General features: G+C 49.0%; 1 protein-coding gene across 1 annotated transcript in view; it reads left to right on the top strand.

Annotated features, from left to right (window-relative positions):
* The window catches only part of CDH4 (cadherin 4), a 693,168-nt gene that overhangs the window by 297,025 nt on the left and 383,224 nt on the right, over positions 1–12,919 (top strand). The gene's annotated exons all lie outside the window — the stretch shown is intronic.

The following is a 12,919-nucleotide window of genomic DNA, read 5'->3' as shown; positions in this document are numbered from 1 at the left end:
CCTGGGTTCACGCCATTTTCCTGCCTCAGCCTCCAGAGTAGCTGGGACTACAGGAGCCCACCACCACGCCCAGCTAGTTTTTTGTATTTTTTTAGTAGAGACGGGGTTTCACCATGTTAGCCAGGATGGTCTCGATCTCCTGACCTCGTGATCCGCCCATCTCGGCCTCCCAAAGTGCTGGGATTACAGGCTTGAGCCACTGCACTTGGCCCTGGGCGTGTCTTTTTAAAAATTACTAGAAGTCTTCAAAGGGAGGTTTGGGGGGCAGGATGCTAAGGGAGAGGTCTGGCAATGGTTTGCTTGCTTTGTGGACAAACTTTTCAGTCCAGACACTCCTTGCGTGTTCCGTGGATGTGTGTCCATGCGGGCTGGCAGCCTCTTTATCCCTCATCCATTTCGGGAAAGGACATCGAGTATGTGCTAGGAGATGAAACAGCGGAACCTCCAGGATGTTATGGGCACCACTGGGGGCCAGGCAGTGTCAGAGATGCTGAGGTTGCAGAGTTAGATAGAGGTGCTGCCTTCGTGGTTCTCAGAGTCCAGATACATGAGCACTGAGTGCATGGGAAATATTCCCCAAATTACAAAGAGGATGCCAGGACTGCGGAACAGCCCAGGACTGGGGCAGCAGGTGTGCTGCGCAGAGTGGGCTCTTCTCAGCTCCCACCACCCTCAGTGAAGCTGCCAGCTGATCCTGGAGGCCTGGCCACTCCCTGGAGAAGGTCTTCCTCCCCACTGGCACCCATCCTCCCCTCCACTCACTGCAGCCCTGGTCTCCTTGTCCTGGCCTCCCTGCCCCAGCCTCCCTGGCCTCCCTGGCTGCTCTCAGCCACTGCCTCCTTTGCTTCCCCTCTCAGGCCATTGGGAAGCCTCCCTGACTCTCCACTTGGCACCACGGGAAATCTCTTCCCTCTGCCAGCTTCCAGGGCTCCCTGAGACTGGTCCCACCGTATCTACCCACCCCTCCAGTATATCTGCAGGACCCTAACTTTGTGTTCATCCTTCTCATGGGGGACGACCTCTGTCCTCCTCCATGACAGTTCACATCCTATGGGACCCCTAGACCTTCCTTCCACACCCACCGGAGGCCCTTCTTGGTTGCCACATCCCTGCACCGGAGCCCTCCTCATCTTTGGGCTCCTTGCAGTACAGAGAGCCTCGTGGTGGTGTCTGTGCTCCTGTGTTGCCTTCTGGATTAGGACCTGGCCTCCTGGTGGAAGATGGAACAGCAACACTCCCAGAGCCTGCAGTACCCAGGGGCAGGCAGGGCTGAGCAGGAGCGGAATCATTGAACAGAAGGCAGTCACTTGGCCAGATGTGTGCGGGCCAGTGTGCATACAGAATCTCCTCTTGCAGCTGATGGGGAGAGTGGGAGGAGTGAATTCTTCAGTCGGTCAGTCGGACAGTTGGTTGAAATCCCAACTCTGCCACCCATTAGTCTTGTGATTTAGAACAAACCACTTAATCTTTAAATTCAGTTTCCTCAAATGCAAAAGGCAGGTAATAGGCCTTCTCCCAGGGATCGATAAAGGTATAATGAAAGGATGTCTGTGAAGCACTTAGATTTGCACATGGCACGTCATGGGCATTCAATAATCAGTAGCTAATAAATATGTAGTTATTATTTTGTGTGTTTCAGTCTACAGCATATATAATGCTAGATGATGTGTCAGATGAGTAAGTGATGCCTTCTCCTCACTGTCTTGTCTCTGCCTTGGTCACTCAACTTGATCTTGTTCTTTTATGTGGTAAATTTTATTGGAGTATAAAGTCATACAGAAAATTTCACAAATCACTGGTGTACTGCTCACTGGATTTTCATAAAATGAGTCCAATGTGTAACCAGCACCCAGATAAAGGAACAGAACCTCCCCCAGCATCCAAAGTCCCTCATCTCTCTCATTCAATTGCCCTCTTCCCATCCCAGGGGCGGCCACTCTCCTGGCCTCTCACAGCTCAGAGAACCTTTGCCACTGGGGAACTTCCTATGCAGGGAACCACATGACTTCCCCCACCCACCCTTATGCTTGTGAGATTCATCCAACTGGTGGGAGTGTCATCCATTCATTCCCATCTGCACAATAGTGTCCTGTTGCAGATGAAAACTCACTATTGTGAAGAATCTTCCAGACCCTGATTCCAAAATTTACTAGAAAGCTACTGTGATCAAGACAGCATGGTACTGGCATAAAGATAGACATATAGACCAATTGAAGTGAATTAAGAGTCTAGAAGTGAACCCATACTTCCATGGTCAGTTGATTTTTTGACAAAGGTGCCAAAACCATTCAATGGGGAAAAGACAGCCTTTTCAACAAATTGTGCTGGAACAACTCGACAGCTGCATGCAAAGAATGAAGTTGGACCCCTACCTCACACCATATACAAAAGTTAACTCAAAATGGATCAAACACCAAAATGTAAGACCTAAAACTATAAAACTCTTAGAAGAAAACATAAGTGTAAATCTTTGTGACCTTGGATTAGGCAGTGATTTCTTAGATATGACTCCTAAAATGCAAGCAAAGCAAAAAATAAATAAACAAAGTGGACTTCCTCACAATTAAAAATATCTGTGTTTTAAAGGATATCATCAAAAAAGTGAAAAGGCAATTCATACTATGACAGAAAATATTTGTTAATTGTATATATAAGGGTCTAGTATCAAGAATATATAAAGAACTCTTACAACTTAATAAAAACCACAAATAGCTCAATTTCAAATGAGCAAAAGTCTTGAATAGATATTTTTTCCAAAGAAGACATACAAATGTCCAATAAACACATACAAGCTATGTAACGTCATTAGTAACTAGGAAAATGCAAATCAAAACAACAGTGAGAGGCCAAGCACAGTGACTCAACACCTGTAATCCCAGCACTCTGGGAGTCCGAGGTGGGCGGATCACCTGAGGTCAGGAGTTCGAGACCAGCCTGGCCAACATAGTGAAACCCCATCTTTACTAAAATCACAAAAATTAGCTGGGCATGGTAGCACACGCCTGTAATCCCAGCTACTCAGGAGGCTGAGGGAGGAGAATCACTTGAACATGGGAGGTGAAGGTTGCAGTGAGCCAAGATCATGCCACGGCACTCCAGCCTGTGTGACAGAGCGAGACTCCATCTCAAAAACAAAAAAAAAAAAAAAATGAAAGAAAAACAGAAGAAGACAGTGAGAGTACACACACACTAGGATGGCTGTAATTAAAAAGACAATAACAAATCTTGACAAGGATGTGGAGACATTGGAACCCTCATGCATTACTGGTGGGAATGTAAAATGGTGCAGCCACTGTAAAAAACAAACAAATAACTTGTCAGCTCCTTCAAAAAGTTTTTTTTTAAAGTTAGCATTAGTATATGACCCCGAAATTTCATTCCTAGGGATCTGCCCAAGATAGTGTGTCCACACAATAATTTGTACATGGATGTTTACAGCAGTACCATTCATAGTAGTCAAAAAGTGGCAACACCTCAAATGTCCATCACCTGAAGAGTAGATAACCAAAGGTGGTGCATCCAGACAGTGGAATATTCAGCCATATAAAGGAATGAAGTCCGTATGCAAGCTACAACATAGGTAAGTCTTGGAAACATTATGCCAAGTGAATGAAGGCAGACAAAAACCCATGTACTGTATGATTCCATTCATCTTAAATCCCCAGAATAGGCAAATCCATAGAAACAGAAAGTATCTCATTGGTTTCCAGAGGATAAGGAGAAGGGGAAAATGGACAGAGACCACTAATGGGTGCAGGGTTTCTTTTGGGGTGATGAAAATGTACTGGATTAAAAGTGAAGATGGTTGTACGACCTTGTGACTCTACTAAAAAACACTGAATTATACACCTAAATGTGTGGATTTGCAGTATGTGAAGTGTATCTTCATTCCACAAAGAGTGAAAACCAGCCTTTGAGTTGTTTCCATTTGGGGCTATTGCAGATAAAGGTGTGTGGACATCTTTGTGCATGTCTTTTGATGAGCATGTGTATGCATCTCTCTTGCAGGTCAGATTGTTGGGTCATGAGGAATGCCTGCACCCTGCTTTATAGATGCAGTGCAGTAGATTTCCAAATGGTGGCACAGATATTATCCCACCATCATTGCATGAGCATCTTGGTTGCTCCACAGTCTTGCCAGCACTTGAGAGTATCTATCTTTTCCATTTTAATTATTCTCCTGGGAACTGTAACTTTTTCCAATTCTATCTCCCTATCCCCTGTCCCATGAGGTTCCCAAAGCTGTGTTGTTGCTGGATCTCACTCGGTAGACATGTGCATCAAATATGGACAGCCAGGAGGCAAGTTCCCTCCAAAATGAGTCATGACTCCAGAACTGTGAGCTTCAAGGTGAGCCTCGGATGCAGCTAATAATTCACAGCGTTGTGGTGAGCTCTGTGCCTGCATGGTCCAGGTCTCTGTCCTAGGAGCTGGTCAGTGATTTCCATCTGCTCTGAGGAGCACCCATGGTTCACAGCAGGACTCCCCAGGGCAGGGGCAGGTTCTCCCCCACCCCATCGGCCAGGACAGCCTGGCCTGGCTCTGCTTTCTGTTTCAGGAATCTTCTGTAGAGGGTTTCATTTGAAGACAGAGCTATGATATATTTGCACAGCACCAGGTCCATTTCTTTCTGTTGTTCTTAAGTGGTTTTGTTAGGATCAGAGCCCTGATTTCCATTTCCTTCTGGTTCACATTGTCCTTGGACTCCCAGCTCCAGTAGGCGAATCGACTCTCAGCTGATGAAAGGTGAATTGCTTCTGTGATATGGGTGAGGCAGGAGGCAGTGGAGGATGCACAGACTCTGGTGGGCAAAGACCCAGAGCCACATGGCTGCCCTCAAAGCATTATGTCGCCACTAACCAGGACCCAAGAGTCCAAGCCCTATTTTCTCTTAAAGTTAATTGTTCAAAGTCACATGTACATCAGAGTGCACTGAGTGCTGGGAGAGCCATAAGGAGCCTTTCCATGTAGGACTCAGCAGTCTGGAGAGGGCCCCAGCCATGGAACTGGGGTTTGTTGCGGAAACCCAGCCAGGCTGACAACAGGTCACCACAGACTCTCAAAGCGGCTGCCTGGGAGCTGCAGCCAGTGCTGAGCCCGCAGCAGGTGGGTCAGCTGGCAAAGCAAGAGAAACACTGTGGATCTGTTGTGGGGCGTTCCTGTGTGTACACACATGCATGTGTGTATGGTGTGAACATGTTTTCACACATGCACATGTATGCATATGTATTGTGCATATTTGTACATGTATGTGAGTTCACGTTTGTATGTGTGTGAAAATAAGCTCACATGTTGTATGTGTGCACAGACATGTACATGTGTGCTCATGTGTGGCATGCATTGTTGTGCATGTATTTAGGTGTGCAAATGTGTTTACCTGGCAAATATATGTGAAGGTTCCCTCCCAGTATTGCCTGTGTGTGTGTGCGCCTGTGTGCATGTATGAGCATATGTGTGTGTATCTGTATGTGATGTCTGCCCATGGAGGTGCTCTTCCAGTGTGGACCATGTGTGCACATGTGTGTGTATGTGTGTGTGTGCATGTGAACATATGCGTGTACACAGGGCACATGCGTGGGGTTGCCCTTACAATACAAGTTGTAGCTGCTGCTTCATTTGCTTGTTTCTGAGACCCAGGCAGCCTCTTGGTGAGTGGTTTCTATGAGTATGTGCAGAGATCATTTTAAGAGTGAAGATGTATTTATCTTTAATTTTGGCGAGGATGTGGGGTGAAGCAGTAAGGGCAGTGGGGCCTGCTGGCATCAGCCTTGCTTTCTCACCTCACAGCTAAGTGTGGTACATGGAACTGGGAGGGACCCACCACGGTGACCTTTTGCAGGATGTGCAGGCTGTCCTGCTACCTGAAGCAGGACCCTCTGAAGACCAGGTCTCGTCCTCCCAGTACCTCCCTCACTCTCCAGCCCAGGCCATTTGCCATGATGATCATGCCCCACACCTGGGGGAAAAGCAGTCCCTTTCTGTCTTTCTGGTTATGTTCACCTCTGCAGCCATTTGTGCAGAGACTAAAACGGATTTGATGTGATGAATCACAAAATCACACCCTTTATTCAACAACTCCACATAAATAGCAATTCTGTTTGGAATGAATTGGACCCATGTGGTGAGTTATGGGCTCATTAGAGTAGCAGAGCACATTCCTTTATCATACTAAGTTTATTTAAATCACACAGAATGTTCATTTTTAGAAACAATTCATACCTACCTTAAGGAATCATCAGTATTGCTCCAGGAAACATGATACAATCCCGTTTTTAACAGGATTCACACGGTTTGCAGTCGTGTGACAATGTGATTCCATTATGCCTTCCCTATGGGGACAGCCCATAAAGATTGATTATACATTAAAAATGGTATTAAAGAAAGACAGCACATTGTATATGTACCGCCCTGTGGCTCTGAGCACAGAGCCGCCCTCTCTCTGCTCGAGTGCACCCCACGGTGGGCTCACCTCGGTGTACCCCACAGTGCGCTCGCCTCGGTGTACCCCACGGTGGGCTCGCCTCGGTGTACCCACCCATGTGGGAGACACAGGCGTTCTCCTGCCTTTCTTGGTCAGAGCAGCCGTGACCACAGAAGTTTGCCAGGGATGCCTTGAACTTTGGCAACAAGAATGCATTTGGGCATTGGCATTTTCAAAGTTTAGATCTGTTCTAGAAAATCTATCCAGCCAGGGCCAGGATGATCTGGGCAGATGCAGGCTTTGTCCTCTTGTGAATTCCCACTGTGTGTGTCACCAGAATTCAGAACATAGTGGAGAATCTCTCGGGCGTTTTTATGATTCAGAAGAAAGAAGTCATGGAGAGAGAGGCTCCAGGGGGCAGGGATGGAGACGGGGATGACACAGTCCTCCAGGCGGAGGAACTGTGTTATAATCACCACCGGTGTATCTGGGTGTTCTGTACACAGACTTTTATTAAACAGCAGAAGGATCTTTTAAGAGAAACAATGAGAGTCCAGTCAGAAGCTTGAGTATTTTCTTAACTGAGCCACAATTGAGAACAAATGGAACAAGGGAGCCTCTTGGCCATCACACGGCAAAGACTCTCTGGTCCAAAATTCCCATTTTCACAGCATCCCACCTGATGACATGCAGTCTGCAACTTATGCATCGAGATCATGCTTTCTAGAGGCCACCCATGTAAACCCGCGTGCTTCTCCAGTGCCCCCGATGGAGGTCCCCCAGTCTTGGTGCCCCCACCTTGGTGCTCTGCCCCGAGGCAGGTGGCCAGTGGCTCTTCTCTGCACAGCTGCTGTCAGACAAGGAGGGTGAAAGGCTGGAAAGCTGTGATCGGCCCGTCCTCTGGGCAGCAACACCAAGTACACATGGGGCACCACCGTCCTCCTCACACCAGGGCTGGTCCCCGCCTCAGTTTGGGGCCTGATGAATAGAAATGTCACTGGAGATGGATTTTCAATTTAATTGAAAGAAAAGCTTCTCTCTGGGGCTTTCCAAATGTAAGGTCATCCCTTGATGAGTCGGGGAGAATGCTTTTAAGTTTCAGCCTTCCTCTTGGGTGTGTGGGTGTTGTGTTCATGGGTGAGCGGGCGTCCTGCAAGCCATAAGCTGATATTAAAAAGGTCGGGATTAACTCTGGAGTGGACAAGTTCTGTGATTGAAGACAGGAGTCTTTTCTCTAAAGGGCCAAGGAGTACATATTTTAGGCGGCATCACCAAGCAGCCTCTGTCCCAATGACAACACACTGCCTTTGTAGCACAAAAGCAGCTGTAGGCAACACCCAAGCAATGGAAGAGCCTGCCCTTCTGCAGAAATATTCACACAACCCGGCGCAGGTCCCCTGCAGCTGAGAGCCAGAGTTCGCTGACCGTTGGCTGATCCAAGGGACTGTGTGACTTTCACTAAGACCACACAAGAACGGGCAAAAGCCAACTCTATTCCACAGTTGCCTTCGAGTGGGAAGAAAATTTTACGCCCCCCAGGACCTTGATCTGCTCACTGCAGACTTCTGGTGTAGATTAATTGAGTTTCTTCTTGTGATAGCTGTTGTTTGGATAGCTTAGAGGAATGAGAAGAGATAAAACTCACGAGTGAAAATGCCGCTCTTTTACATTCTTGTTTCCAAATCACATCGTTTTAGTGGAAGGGCCACACTTTGGGGATATGCTTGGATTTCGGGGGGAGAGGGAACCACGGTGCCCCTCTTGAGAAGGCTCGTTAAGGGCGTGAACGTGCAGCTACCTGCATTTTAATCACTCAAAGACAAACTCGGGCTATTGTGTGCTGGTGGAGCATCACTAATTCTAGTTACATGATAATGCCGCAGTGCTAGGTTTTAGGAATTAGGCCTCTGAGATCCATTAGCTGTGTGGTGTGCCGTTGCTGGATGAATGGCCGTAGTATTATCAAGGTAATTCAAAACAAATTTCAAGCTGTGACAATAAAATGCTTCTTGTAGTAGGTTGGGGTTTGTGCTGAAATTGCCAGTTGGAATGAGAACAGTTATGTTTTCAAGCTGGAGTTTTGGTGGACTCATTTTACTGACTCATTTTCATTGAATTCTGAACACATTTTTTATTAATGTGATAATATCAGACTTGGGCAAACTGTGATTATTGGTTAATAATGAAGGGGTATCTCTTTCACTCCATTTAGCTGCTGGGTGGTTTTTGGTCTAAGATGACACTGTTCTTATCCATGTCCAAGACAGAGAATACTCAAGCATTCACACCAAGAACCCTGTCCCTGGCCAGAGCTGTTCCCAAATCTAGGACCATCCTTTCAAAATCCTCATGTTAGTGGCACCTGCCCCCCAAGTCCCATTTCCATCCCCCTTACTCATGCTCAATGCCATCAGTACCCATGAAGAAATTCTTTTCAATGGCAAAAGTATAGGTAACCTCTTAAATCCTTTACCTTATTTCTAATGTGAAGAGGATAGAAGAGGATTTCGTAGCTCTCTGGGGCTACCTGGCCATCCCCAGAGCCCACACTGGCTTGCAGCCCCTGGACCTGCCCCCATCTCACCAGTATTGCCTCACAGTGCAGGAGACGCTCAGGAAACGCATGTCAGACAAAAGAATGAAGGTCGTGGTAGTGATCATGTTTTGAGAAACCCTGCAGGCTCCGTCACAGGAGCACAAGAAAATGGTCCCAGGAGAGCCACGAATAGCATCCCATGCACCCCATCTTTGCCCACTTCCCTTGACACATGTCAATACTCATTGTAGTAACAAGAAGTCATTGCCTGCATTTACCAAAACGTCCCTGCAACACACACAGCAGCCTCCTGAGAGGGTCTCACCTCTCGCGTGGCCAGCATGCCGTGGTCCCCGTGGCGAGCGCCGTGGGGCCGCTGGATGGCTTTGCTGCCTGCCAGCTGGCCCCAGCTTCGCGATCCCTCACTGATGAATCACCAGCTGTGCTAAGTGGCTTTAAAGACTAAATTATTTTCTTCCTGTCAGGCAGACCTGGGAGAAACCTGACAGGGAAACAAAAGCACTGCTGGGCCGGGCACAGTGGCTCACACCTGTAATCTCAACACTTTGGGAGGCCGAGGTGGGCGGAGCATGAGGTCAGGAGTTCGAGACCAGCCAGGCCAATGCGGTGAAACCCTGTCTCTACTAAAAATACAAAAAATTAGCTGGGTATGGTGGCTAATGCTTATAATCTCAGCTTCTCAGGAGGCTGAGGCAGGAGAATTGCTTGAACTTGGGAAACAGAGGTTTCAGTAAGCCAAGATTGTGCCACTGCACTCCAGCCTGGGTGACAGAGTGAGACTCCATCTCAAAAAAAAGGAAAAATTTTTTTAAAAGTACTGCTGCTTGTTGGAATGCCGATGGCCATCACTGGGGCCGGACTGAAGGTGAGGACCTCCAGGAGCCACCTGCAAGAGATGGCGCACCGTTGGGAGGGAGGCAGTTTCACTGGTCTGATCCAGCACTTAAAGATCACCCAGTTAGAGTCTCCTTTTATTTATTTATTTATTTATTTTATTATTATTATTATTGTGACACAGAGTCTCACTCTGTGTGTGGCCCAGGCTGGAGTGCAACCGTGTAATCCCAGCTCACTGCAACCTCCCAGGTTCAAGAGATTCTCCTGCCTCAGCCTCCCGAGTAGCTGGGACTACAGGCGTGTGCTGCTACACCTGGTTAATTTTTGTATTTTTAGTAGAGACAAGGTCTAACCATGTTGGCCAAGCTGGTCTCGAACTCCTGACCTCAAGTGATCCACCCACCTCGGCCTCCCAAAGTGCTGGGATTACAGATGTGAGCCACCAAACCCAGCCAGATTCTTCTTTCTCCCTGCGTGTCCCACCTGGCCATGCCACTAGCTTCCCGGGGCCTCTTGCTTGCCAGTGCGGTGCGCACCAGCTGACCTGACCCTCCTTAGAAGAGTGGAAGCCCTCGGCTGCATGCACTGCAAACCTCAGAGCACCACTTCTGAACCATGCACCCTCCATCCATTGGCATCCAACCTATTCTGCCATTAGGCATTAGGTAGCCTGAGTTCCCAGCAATGTGTGCATAGAGGAGATCGACCCTGCCATGCGAACTTCAGAGTCGCTTGTTTGCTCTGCTTATCTGGTCGTGGAGACAAAGAAAGACCCCCTGTGGCAGAAAACCCTGGGAACCCATGTCGTCAGCATCACAGACAGCAACTCCCCTCGCTTGCGGGTGCTCCCCGCTTTTATCAAGGCCTGGGTAGCAGCTTTAATGAGCACGTGACTTTTTAATTGCTATTTTAGTTTTGGGGGTACATGTGCAAGTTTGTTTATTGCCTGATGTCTAAATGTAAAACCTCAAACTCTAAAGATCCTAGAGCCAAACCTAGCAAATATTCTTCTGGGCGTGTGACTTGCAACCATTGTGTTTGAGGAGTTTTGCATTGATTTAAGCTCATTGGAAACATCAAAGCTCCCTAAAGGGTTACTCACCCCACCCTGCATTCCAGCGCCATCATGTGGAAGACTAAGGTCACAGCAGCCCCACCCGCGGGGCTCTGGCGAGGGCTGAGTGCAGGAGTCCACAGAGGCCTTGGGGGGCCACCCAGCTGGGCTTAGCTCCCAGGAACGTGAGCCATCTCCAGGTCCCGGTGACCACCTCGCCATGAAGGCAATGTCCCGGAAGGAGCCCGGATCTCAGCCTGGGGGCCCTCAGTCTGTCCATCCAGGGATAGTCCCGGCCTTCACAGCAGGAGCTCTGGACATCCGTACTGGGCCCTGCAGCCAGCGGACATGGAACCAGCCAGCCTCTTACTCTCTCCAGCCCGAGTGGGAGGGACAGGCCGGGGGTCACCCCTGTGACCAGCCATTTGTACCAAGATGAGCAGATGACCAGGCAGGGGATACAGTTTTGTGATCTTGGTGATCAGGCCATTGGTTATGCCCCAGGCCCCTGTCCCTACCCACAGGCAAAGCCTCTGAAGTGCCCAAGCACTCCAGGAATCACCTGTCACCATGCTTTCCACATAGCTGCCCCCACCCCACCACCCCCAAGACCTGGGTGCACAGACTCAGGAATTCAGAATTATCTCTTTTCGCCGTTATGGTAAATATGGGGAATCCAGTATCGCCTCTGTTCACATCCTCTGCATCTGGTGACCACACAAGCCACTCCTGTAGGAGGGGAACCGAGCCAGAGGCCTTGCCAGGAGCACCACAGGGCCTGGCCCATGTGTTTTCACCACAGCCCTAAGGGGAAGCACAGTCTTCATCCCCATTTCTCAGATGAGAAGCTAGAGCACGAGCAGTCCCAGCCACAGGCGGGTGCAGGCCAAGCCAGGGCTGGAGGCTCGGGGCCGTCCCTCTTCCCATCTCCTCGGAGTAGCCTGTGTGTGTCCAATGCGCTTACAAAAGGAATGACGCTTTAGGAGAGTCCCATAGAAAACACAATGGCAGGTGGGTTTCCGCCTTTATCCCAGTGGGTGCCACTAGGGGTAGACTGCGGCCCGTGAGCCCAATCTGGCCTGCTGCCTGTTTTTACAAATAAAGTTTTATTGGAACTCAGCCATGCCTGTTTGTTGGCATCCTATTCTGCTTTTGTGCTATGAAGGCAGAGTTGCCAGAGACTAATTTAGCCACAAATTGAACATATTTACTATCTAGCCCTTTACAGAAAACATTTCTGACCCCTGCTTTGGAACATGGAGAAGAAGAGAAAAACAACCCACAAAGGTTTATAGCTCATTTCCTGTGCTGAAGAGCTGGCCCTTCTCTGGGCCCCAGTGGCTGCATGCGCTGTGTTTCTGGGCAATGACCATGACTACGATGGCAGTAATGCCGTGTCTGGAAATCCTGACCCTGGGGCTCCTGGAGAGGTGGTTTGTAGCTTCTTTCATCTCCAGGACAGTCATTGCCTGGGAAACTGGGGGGACTGGTCCAAACCCATCTTGTACACCCCAGACTTGGTGCACCCCTGCAGGATCTGAGCCCAGACCGGCCTGCTTCAGCCCGACTGCCAGGCCTGCAGAACAGGGAGAGTCCCCACAGGATGCCACCACTCAGACCTCTTGTGGTTGAACAGAGCAGTACAGGAGTCTGTTCCAGCTGCTCCCACCTTGCCATGGGAATGGTTCTCTGATTTACTATTTTAATTAAGGGCTTTTAAGCTTTAATTTAAAAAGTTAAATAAGCTCTCTTTATATGTAAATCGTGGTTCAGTGAATTATCACACACTGCAGATGCACACTGTCATCGGATGGCCGGGACCCCGTCCCTGAGTCTTCACGGCTCCTGAAGCAGTAGCAGGACCCCCTGGGATCTCAGCCCAGGGACGCTGACTGAAGCCCTCCCAGGAACCCGGCTCGGTCCAGGGGCACCAGTGGCTCTGCACTGTGCTCACAGCTGTGTCCAGCACCACCCAGAGCAACCTCTCTTGACCTGTGAAGTCTACACAAGGACCCGCGGGGAGCCCAGGCTCGGCACTGCCCAGCAGCAG

Source organism: Macaca thibetana, chromosome 10 (genome assembly GCF_024542745.1).
Source record: "Macaca thibetana thibetana isolate TM-01 chromosome 10, ASM2454274v1, whole genome shotgun sequence".
NCBI classification, from domain to species: Eukaryota; Metazoa; Chordata; class Mammalia; order Primates; family Cercopithecidae; genus Macaca; species Macaca thibetana.
This window is presented reverse-complemented; position numbering and strand designations above follow the sequence as displayed.